The sequence below is a fragment of the Ceratotherium simum genome, chromosome 11 (genome assembly GCF_057802395.1).
Source record: "Ceratotherium simum simum isolate JZ-2026a chromosome 11, ASM5780239v1, whole genome shotgun sequence".
Classification (NCBI taxonomy): domain Eukaryota; kingdom Metazoa; phylum Chordata; class Mammalia; order Perissodactyla; family Rhinocerotidae; genus Ceratotherium; species Ceratotherium simum.
In genome coordinates this window covers 45,613,782-45,624,993 of record NC_141910.1, presented here as the reverse complement: position 1 = coordinate 45,624,993, position 11,212 = coordinate 45,613,782, and the positions used below count along the sequence as shown (strand labels likewise).

General features: G+C 38.5%; 1 pseudogene; it reads right to left on the bottom strand.

The window, feature by feature from the left end:
* Positions 1-2,868: 2,868 nt before the first annotated feature.
* Positions 2,869-3,142, bottom strand: LOC147915992 (cytochrome b-c1 complex subunit 10 pseudogene; annotated as a pseudogene).
* Between the last annotated feature and the right edge of the window lie 8,070 nt (positions 3,143-11,212).

The following is an 11,212-nucleotide window of genomic DNA, read 5'->3' as shown; positions in this document are numbered from 1 at the left end:
CAAGTATACCTGCATAGCAAGTGATTTGTACAAGTTAATATATTTAAGGGTCCAGAATATAGGCGATTAAGTACTATCAGAATCACTCAAGTCAAGTTATGTAGAGTTTAATACCTTTACCTATCACCCCATCCTCGTGACCAATGGCAGCTCAGGTTTTAAACCATCAATAAGTTGTAAGACAGGCACTATTTGTCTTCATTCTTTTTAGACCACCCTCTGTCTGCTGCCAAGTCACCTTGTTAGGCATACTTCTGATCTTCGGAGGAAGACTGTATAGTAGCAAGACCGGGCCAGCAACTGAGTTCTGATTCTATGACTCTGGGCAAGTCCCACTACTTTTCAAAGCTTCAGGGTACACACTTGTAAGATGAGAATGTTAATGTCTGCCCTGCCTATTCGTGGGATTGTTAGGCTAGTGTCTACAAATATGTGTCAAAAACATTTTGAAAACCATAATTTTATGAATGTCAATAAGCCCTGGGGCTAAAACTCTGACTCTGGGGTCCCTCTGATCTAAATTTACATCCTGGCTCTACCACTTATTAGTTGTCACTTTGGGCAAGTTATCTTTCTCCTTTGAGCCTCAGTTTCTTTATCTGTAAAATTGGCATAAAAATACTACCTCATATGTTTATTGTGAGTATTAGATAAGATGATGTGAATAAAGTCCTTTGTACAGTAGTGTCTGGCATTCAAAATCCTTCATTATTATAAAACATTATTAATACCTACTGGGGCTGTAGATTGAACTTTTGGCTCTACCCTAAACTAACCAAAATTTTTAATCACCTCTTTTACTAGAAACTTAGTATGACCCTTGCTCTGACCCTAGAGTAACCTATTTTCCATCTCTGCTGATCATTTTCTTCTTAGGTAGACTCCTTTTCCTTAACCCACCAGAGGCTTGGTCTTTCTGCTTTTGTTATCTGTCTTGTCTCCTCTGGGCTAGGGGCTCTGTCTTTAGCTACCAGGTTTCCTGATACGTGCTTTCCAGGCCCTTCATTTCAAAATCCGTCATGATGGCTCTTGCCTGTTACTTTATCTCCTCTTTCAATTATTCACTTATTCATTTAGTCAACAAATAGTTACTCTGTACCTAATAAATACCAGACACGGTATTAAATGTTCACGATACAATGTTGGATGAGAACAGACATGTCTCCATAGTTTGATTGGAAGAGACATGTGATTGGGTAATAATTCTGTATAATAGCCAATGTGCTTATCACCTACTCTACCCTTTTTCTCTGTGACCCTCCTTCATTGCGGTACTTAGACACACGATATCTACTACTTCAGGAAAGTGTTATTACAGAAGAACTAGAGCTCAAAATAGCCAAATTCTTACTCCAGTTTTAAAAGCTAAAGCGTAGGTGTAACTGTTTTTTTTAATTAGCCAAATTAATGACTAGGAAGAGTAGTTTATTCTAGCATTTCCTCCCTCCCCCAATTCTATCCTATAAGACAGAGTTATAGGATTGAGAGGAAGTGTGGAGGGAAGGAAAGAAAGAGGGAAAGGAATAACGATGAGGGAAAGTCATGAGCGTAGGACCAGGGATCAGACCAAGAGGGAGCTTGAAGACAAGAGGGAGGGGTTACCCTCCATATTCTGCCCACCTCCCTTGTGAGTGAAGAACCATCTGTTGCCAGCACATCAGGGAGCCAAGTGAGACATGAGTCCTTTCCACCGCACTGGCAGCACAGAGCCTGTGACCAATGAAATAAAAACTTTAGTCAATCCCCTTCCAGCCACCCTGTAAGGATAACCCCTTTTGTGTACACACATACATATCAGATGCAAGGTGAGATCCTGGAAATATAGAGAGTAGTTGAAGTGTGGAAGCAAAGAGTGTTCGTGGCCAGTCTTCATGAGATTTTCCCTCAAGTTGGGACAGTGATTAAACGCACCCATGTTACACAGACATTAACTTAACAGTCATGCTAATATACAATTACAAACTCAGATAAGTGCTCTGAAGGGAAGAAACTTGGAGAGCACTGAAGAAATGGACCTGACCTAAAATGGAGGGTCAAGAATGGCTCCCCTGAGGAAGTGACATTTAAGCTTAATTTTCAATGATAAGTGGCAGTTAATTAGACAAAGAAAGGGGAGAAGAAACAGCATTGCAATGCCCCCATCTTGGGGGGGGGGCCATGATGTATTCTAATAACTGGACAAGGGTCAGTATGGCTACAGAAGGCAAGGGAAAGGAATGCACGGTGAAGTTGGAAGAATGATCCAGACCAGAACTAGTAAGAACACTGGTCACCGGCCCAAGGGAAATGGGAAGCCATTGAAGGAATTTAAGTAAAGAGGTGAAGAGATCGCTCTGGTTATAGTGTGGAAAATGGATGAAGAGGTGCCAGAGTGAAAGCAAGGAGACTGTTGCAGGGACCCAATCAAGAGATAATAGGCAGAGATTAATGGGTTTCTTCTATTCTCCCCAACCTGCTTCTGGTCCTTCAAATGACCTTAGATTTCAAAAGGTCCTTGACTTTGTGAATGAATTCATCCCACTTTCTATAGATAGCTTCATTATTGTTGTATTGTTTAGTAATTTTTTAGGATCTTAACATTTAAATCTGCCCTATATCATTTTCCCTTCTAAAAAAAATCTCAGAACTTCCAGGTTGGTGAACATGTGGAGGTTCAGGGAGGGTGGTGAGCCTGGAGAGAGCATGGATGCTCCCTGCCCCTTCCCCCATCCCTTGCCCTGCACATCTCTTCCATTCGGCTGTTTCTGAGTTGTATCCTTTTATAATAAACAAGTAATCTAGTTTCAGAGTGAGGTTTAATGTTATGTGCATTAAAATATCAAAGCTATTTTCAGAAACATAAAGTTTTAAGTTGAATTGTGGATGTTCTCAATGTCCATCCTGAGGGCTTCTGCCGTTCCAGACACAGCAGGTGCTGAATTGGGAGGAGATGGCACCAACAAAGGGAACCGTGGAGGGGTGGTTTAATTGATTGTCCTTAAATTTGCTGTTGATATAAGGCAACCAGTCCAGAATCAGCTGCCAGTCAGTGGCCCACAGCAGCCTCATGGCACCCAGGCACCCCACATGCCTGCCATGGGAATCAAAAAGAGTTCTTCCCCAGCATCCGGTAGCTCAGGCCCAGGAACCTGTTCAGCATCATGATGCCGTCTGCAGCCCTCCACATCCATCTTCCTTCGTGTTAATGTCAGTTGCTCAACATGCAGCTAAACACGATTATTAATATTTAAAAAAATCTTGTTTATCTGTATATTTATAACAACCATCTCAGATTTTAAAATAGTCACTAAAAGAATTCAACACCCAAGACATATTCCCCCACATGCCTGACCCTATTTTATTCTAGGAGATTTCTCCTTCTTCTCAGTCTCTTATTCTTTGAGGATTATCCTCGGTTCTGAGTGCTAAACTTTGAGGATCGTTAGAAAACAAGGTGCCCAGAGGATAATGACCGAGATAGAGAATAAACTATGACACAGGAGACTCACGAAAACTGGAAATGACTTTTCCTTACCAAGGGAAATCTTTGGGACTGAAATGACAGATGGTTCCAGATGCTATCACTAGAAACAAGCAGTAATTTTTTTTTTCTGTATCGAAAAGGTCAGAAATAGGACTAATAGGAGGATTCCAAAGGGGTGCAGAAATCTGCTTTAATAGTGCAAGATTTAGATCTTTCTATTTATTGCCTAGAAATAGAATAGGCTATCTTGGGAGGAAGTGAACTTTTAATACTTGGAAATATTAAAACAAAATCTAGAGAGCCCCATGACACAAAGTTGAGCAGAGTCAAGCGCCAGATGGAGGCTGGCTCCGGATGATCTTCAAGGTCCATCTTGAACCTTCCTCTCTCGTATACCCATTGCCCCATCAGCAACACTAATGTGGGAGAGGGTAAAGCTGAGCCTCATTTTCAGCTCCCTGATGAGAGAGGAGACCATACTCCCTGAGATAGTCAGGCTGGTGTCTGCATGGTGTGAGTATGTGCTTAGGGGACTGCATTTCAAAAATATGTCCACTTTTTTTCAATCACTAGTTTCAATTATCTAAATCTCAATGCTTTCCATTAGCATGGATTTTCATTTAACTATAATGCATACACCCTGCTGCTGATTTGTATAAGACAATTACACTTAAATGAGTCATCAAATGGATAAGAGAAACTGCTATTATTCAATACATTTTTTCAAACAAAATTTGTCAGGAAAAACCTATATAGGCCTTAATTTCTTTTAAAAGCCTATGTTTTATGTGCTTCAGATAAGCAGATTTGGTTATATCTATTTAAATCTGGCACGCCTAGCAATTAAAACATAATATTGGGTGATGAGGAGATTCTGGTTACAAATTTCTTTTCCAACACCTGGACAATTTAGCTCTAAAGGAAAAAAGCAAAGAAGAATTTGGTCATGCTGACATGACCCTAATGCTTAATTCAGTCATTGTGTTCTACCTTTTCCTCATCTCCCCAAACACAAAAGAATAACAGCATTAATTATTGCTCTTTCGGTGCATTAAATCTCAAAGTTCAGTTCTATATATGGAGATGGCTTAAGCAACCTGATGAAGCAGAAGTTGGTCAATGGTCCTGCCTCCTCCCTCACTCCACACACACGTGCAAGCTCATATTAAAAATCCCTTCATCATTTCCTACCCTTATCACCTTCACTCCCAATCAATATTTTAGAGACAAAATATCTCCCTTTGTTATTCCATGTCACTCTTGTTTCCCTCTTACTCTCATATCATAGCCTGTCTTCCTTTCCCCTTTTATGTGTGTGTGTGTTTGTGTGTGTGTGTGTGTACACACATATGCCTATTTCCCCGACACCCCAATGCAATATTCCAAACTTCTCTCTTCTCATACCCCTATTTTTCTCTTATAATCAGAAAAGACGAAGTTAGTGGAGAACAACAAACAGTAATGGACCAAAAAATATTCAGATAATGACCAGTCTTTCAACTCTGGATACAGTAATATCTGGAAATTTAGAGTATTTGTATTTTTCATGTTTAAAAACATGTCTTTGAATGTCTTCAAAACTTGGATGACTAGGATATCATTTAAATATAATAAGAACATAAACTTTGGAGACAGATAACTTCGGTTTTAAAGTAGTAGGACAATTATATAGTCAGATAAAAAAAATATTGGGGAGGATATGAGAAAACAAGAACCATCCTGCACTACAACCTGGCAGTACCTAGTGAAATTCAATAACGTATTATCTATGGCCCAGGAATCCCACTCCTGGGCATAGACCTCATATGCCCACATTCTGTAGTGTGATATTTACAAAGATATTCACCAAGACATTGTTTGCGATAGCAGAGAATTAGAAACAACTTGCGTGTCCATCACTGGTGAAAAGTTACGTCAAGTACAGCGGATTCATACCACAGAACGCTAACCAGCAGAAAGGAACTGAGCTCATATACAATGACATGAGTAGATATTATAAACCTTACCACGTGGGCTTCCTTAACATGGTTGCCTACTTCATCAAGATTGCAAGGAGAATCTCTACCTCCAGTAGGCTAACAGAGCCTTATATAATGTAACCTAATCAAATCTAATCATGAGAATGACATCCCATCACCTTTGCCATATTCTATTGATTAGAAGCAAGTCACAGGTCCCATCCACACTCCAGAAGAAGAGATTACACAAAGATGCGAATGTCAGGAGGTGGGAATAGTTAGGGGGTCACCTTAGGGTCTGACACTACACCAGGTAATGTTCTACACAATGAGGTTACATCAGTGAGAAAAAGACAAAAAAAAATTCTGCCTTCACAGAGAGTAAAATCTAGTGTGCATGTTCCTCTTTTTGAAAGCAATAGGATGATACTGTACATAATCTTTCACATATTGCCATTTCATCTTATAACCTAGCCTGGAAATTTTTCCTTTCAAGTACTTATAGAATTAGGTTATTCTTTATAACAGGTGCATAATGTATTCAACCATTACTCTATTCATGGACTCTGAGGTTATTTCTAGTGTTCCCATTAAACAATGCTGCAATGAATGCTCTCATACATGTATAATTGAGTTCTTTTGCAGGCTTATACAAACAGTTTATCTCCCTAAGGTCAAATAAAGGTTCTAATGTGTTCTAGCCTTGGCTTTGCTTCATTCCAGCTATGAGAACTTGGGAAAGTTACTTAAGACTTTGTATTTCATTTTCCTACTCCATTACAAAAGGATAATTTAAGTGAATTCTCATTCAAAATGCACAGAATGTAGTGCCTAGAGCATGGTAGATACTTCACATGTTACCTATCCTTTCTTGTGCACTTTATTAACTACTTCATGAAATCCATCCCAAATTTTTCTGTATCTTCCAAATTAGATGAGAGAAAGGGGTTTTCATAGAAGAGTAATAAACAGAGAGAGACAGGTAACTTTGAAACAAGGATAGATAAAGTCCCTCTTCGTTCCCTAATCAATTTGGCCTCTCTACACTTCCTGTGGCCTAACGCTGTTCATTTGATTGTCTTGATCAAGACCTGTCCCTCCTCCTTTTACTTTATTGTTTGAAACCTATACCTTCAAATCTATACTTTCTCTTTCAAGAGGACATGTAGATAATATAACTTTAATTTAATATACTTACATAACTTAATTTAACATTAATGTGCTCATGAGGGGCACTTACAACATATACTAAATAACAATGTTCTTACTTACATAACGTACCTAACCCAAGGCTAAGATTTCATTGGTGCGACCTTCACTCCAGGTAGGAAAGACCCACTAATGAAGTGGATATTTGAGGCAGGGGAAATGCTTGCAGTCAGAGCTTCAAATCATACCATAAAGGCGGTCCCCTCTCTTAAAGCTTGCTCTGCCCAAACAGGGCTCAAGAGTCTGAGGAGATGCTAGACTTGACTGCGACCCCCAAAGGAAGACCTCCACAATGCTCATAAAATATGTGATTCTTTAGCCTTCAACATGTGTTTTTTCAGCAAAAAACAGCTTTTCCTTAGCTTTAAACTCAAGAGAAAGGAAGATGGGGGGAGGGAACTCAAGAAAGTTTGCTTTCAGTTCTAAATAAAGGATAAATTAAAGACTTTCCCTGGCGAGAAAGGGGAAATCAAACTCATTGAATGCAGAATCTATTCTCTGTGTCTTCAAGAAAAGGAGAATAGCTTTACCAAGCTTGAATAAAGTTCTTTCTTGCCTTTGCATCTACAAGTGTAGGGATCTGTGCAGAGTGACACCTAGTGGTCTCCAGAAGGCCCTTAGTAGCAAGAGTAATGAAGAATGCGCATGTGAGTGTGTTTGAGCATTTGTAAAGGACCCCTTTTTCTTCCTACATATTCATGAGCTGTGAACAAACTGAATTGTTATTTGGTTTTGACCCTAATACCACAACTTTCTAGACACATATTCACTTATGGGTAAATCATAGAGAAAATTAATATTTAATAATTGAGCAGTGGATAGAAGTTGCCGAGTGGAAAGGAACCGTGATTCTGGTGTGCAATAAAAATGGTTTGTCCAAATCTGGAATCTGAAAGGCAGCAACAAAGCACAGTTTCCAACCCAACAGATTTCAAAGGAACAATGGGCTTTGTAGTTGGATTCTTCTGGGTCATGTCAGAGTTCTATCCTACATGGTTCCCACTCTGCCCTTAAAACCTCACCTGGGTGGACCTGGCCAGTTGCCCATCTATATTCCTGACTGGACTGGGGAAGTTAGGGGGCTGAGAAGTTTATAATGGAAGGAGGAAATTTCAGCTTATCCTGGTGATCTGTTGCTATTCAGGAACCATTTAAAACTCCTCCATAATGCTGTAAGAAAGGAGTTTCTACTTCCTCTTCTTGTCAATAGATTATCTCTGAAGTGCGCTCCAGAAAATTCTGGATTTGGACTCCTAGGGCTTGAGTTGACAAAGACGTCTTTTTAGGTAACACGCGAAATGAAAATTGGGAGAAGCCACCTAGAATTTATCAAATTTAAATCTTATAAAGTCCACGTTGAGGATTTAAAAAATGTTGGATATAATAAATATGACTGATTTTGGCCACCAAAACAGGTAATGAGAGAAGATTCTGGAAAATAATAACCGAAGGAAAGAATTTGTGGGAGAATTTAAAGTAGCTCAGATTCTAGTGAAACCTGAGGTAATCAGTTTTCCCAAATTTATAAAGGTTAACTGGCCCCAAACTTTGGACATCTCAGGCCATTTTTTACCTACGCCCTGGTATCACTTCATTATATTTATAGTTGATTTTTAAGAGCTCGTGCCAAAGAGAATCCACACAATATTTCCTATCACAAAATTAAACGGTGGGCCCTGATGATTTGCAAATGTGTTTCCCTTTGTCATCTCTACAGGCGTGACTCTGCCTAACTGGACTTAAAATATACCTCTCCCAATCTATTACCTTATAAGTTGTTCAACCCCCAAATACATTAGTTTCCTTCTTGATGAACTTCAAACCTGTTCAATCCAAACAGCAAGCAAGTATTAGGCACATTTCTTTCTCTACTATATACAATTTTATGTTCTTTGTGATCTTAAAGTAAACTCTCTTAAAAACAACATACAATTTTGTCTGTAGAGCACTTTTGGTTCCAAGACCAGTCAGTTATGGCCTATACTGCATTAGCTCAATAAAGATTCCCCATTTTTAAACCTAATACAGAACCTGCATCTTACTGTATGGTTAGGGATACGGTCGTTAGCAAAATCTTTTTGAAGAAATAACAATTTCAAATGGAGTAAAATAGGAACATATCTGCCCTTCCTTAATTTTAATCAATATCTTAATAAGGTAGATTTTTTTTAATGATTTGGGTGCATACACTCCTTCACTTCCATCCTCAAAAAATAAATAAATAAATAAATAAAAATTAGCATTTTCACATATGTAGATGGCTTCATTTTATTGTAATGCATTTAGTGGTCTTAATAGATGGCTGATACTACTTTCTACACCAAACACATCAAACATCAAACAGAAGCCCAGGCATCATTTTTGAAAGAGGTCCACAGCACCAACATCCACTGGCTTAAGGTTAAAAACCTATAGAGCAACATAATTCATTCAAGTACTTAGGTGTACATTTTGTAGGCAATTCTTAGATTGCTCAAGGTAATACATTCTATTGGTGTTCTACTGAATTATTTTATGTCCCATATGGGCACTTGGTTACATTTATAAAATATTTCTAGACTGATAGTATTATGGCCATGATTAGGGACCAAAGTTTCAGGGTCTTGAATATCCTTCTTCAATGAACTGGAGTGAACCCAAAACTACTTCTTGATACTTGATACTTGATACTTGAATCTTGACAGCCCAGGGGTACTGTCTCTCCTTATCTTTATGAACAGGGTTCTAGGAGAGGAATGGTCTTTTATTCTGAGCATGTGTCTTTCTCGAGTTCCTCAGCTTTTCTCAGTGGGCATAAACCCTATGCCCAGCGCTGCTGAGTGGACGAGTACACAGCTTCCTCCTTAAACAATATATGCAAATGCATCTGTCTGGTGCTTTTCACTTTAGAGATAAGTAATTTGAACTCAAAGTCACTCAATGTTTACCAAAAGTTAAGTTGAGGATAACAATATTAATAGAAAATCTTTGGTATAATTATGGAACACTTCTTTAATCAAGAAGGTAAGTTAGGAAAAGTAAAACAAATATATTTAGAAAATACAACTTCCCAAGAGGCATTAATTGCAAAAACAAATCAATATAAAAAAAGTTTAGACATATTCCTGGGATTTTTTTACCAAAAAATTCTGGGCTACATCTCTAATATTTTGAGGTAAAATCATGAAAGATAAATATATGTAGAAGTAGATATTCATGAATATATATATATTGCCAGGTAAAGAATCCTGGTGTGCCTGGAGAATGTTAAATCCTGGAAGGCAAGAGGCACTAGCCTCTAGGAATATTACACTCAAGGTTCCAAGGTGACTTTGAAAACACACAACAAGTTCAAACAGCCGTGTAGCTTTCTGGACCACTGAGGCAACACTTCCCTCCTTCATCCATGGATGCTACAATACAGTTTTCCATGTCACTGAAAGAGAGTATAATTCTGTCTTCCACTCCACCCACCTCCTTGATTCTTTGCTCCAACCTGTTTAACTCAAACAGAGAATTGCTTGGTAGTTATCTGGCAACTTGTTTAACTGTTGCCTAACAGTTTCCTAAATGTTTCTTGAGAAGACACAGAAAGCAGAAAAACAGGCTGTTTAAAGGAATATTTTGGCAGGGGGGAGGGGCGTCGCACAAGCACATGGTCCGTGTATGTATGTATGTACGGAGGAACACACTTTCTGATGTTCTTTGCCTCTTAAAAATTCCCAAATTGGTGCTGGCCTGGTAGTGTGGTGGTTAAGTTCGGCATGCTCTGCTTTGGCGGCATGGATTCAGTTCCCAGGCGGGGACCTATACCACTCATCAGCCATGCTGTGGTGGTGACCCACATACAAAATAGAGGAAGATTGGCCACAGATGTTCGCTTAGGGTGAATCTTCCTCAAGCAAAAAAAAAAGAAAAGAGGAAGATTAGAGACAGATATTAGCTCAGGGCGAATCTTCCTCAGCAAAAAAAAAAAAATTCTCAAATCACGGGCCCCCAAAATACATGAACAAACCTGACAGACTTGAACAGAAAACAATTTAATAAAAATAGTTGGAGACTTCAATACCTCACTTCTAATAATGGAAAGAATCACGAGACCAAAGATCAACAAGGAAATAGAAGATGAATAATACCATAATCAACTAGACCTAGCAGACATCTATAGAACACTTTATCCAGTAACAGCAGAACACACTTTCTTCTCAAGTGCACATGGAACATTCTCCAGGATAGACTATATTTTAGGCCATAATTTAAACCTTAATAAATTCAAAAGAGGAGAAATTCTACAAAGTATGTTCTTCCACCATGATGGAATGAAATTAAAAATCAATAAAGAAGGAAATTTGGGGAATTAACAAGTATGTGGAAATCAAACAACACACTAGTAAATAACCAATTGGCCAAAGAAGAAATCACAAGAAAAATTAGAAAATATATTGAGATGAATGAAAATACAACACACTAAAATTATGAGAAGCAATGAAAGTAGTGCTTAGAGGGATATTTATAGCTGTAAAAGTCTATATTTAAAAAAGAAGAAAGATCTCAATTCAATAACATAACCTTCCATCTTAAGAAACTAGAAAGAGAAGAGCAA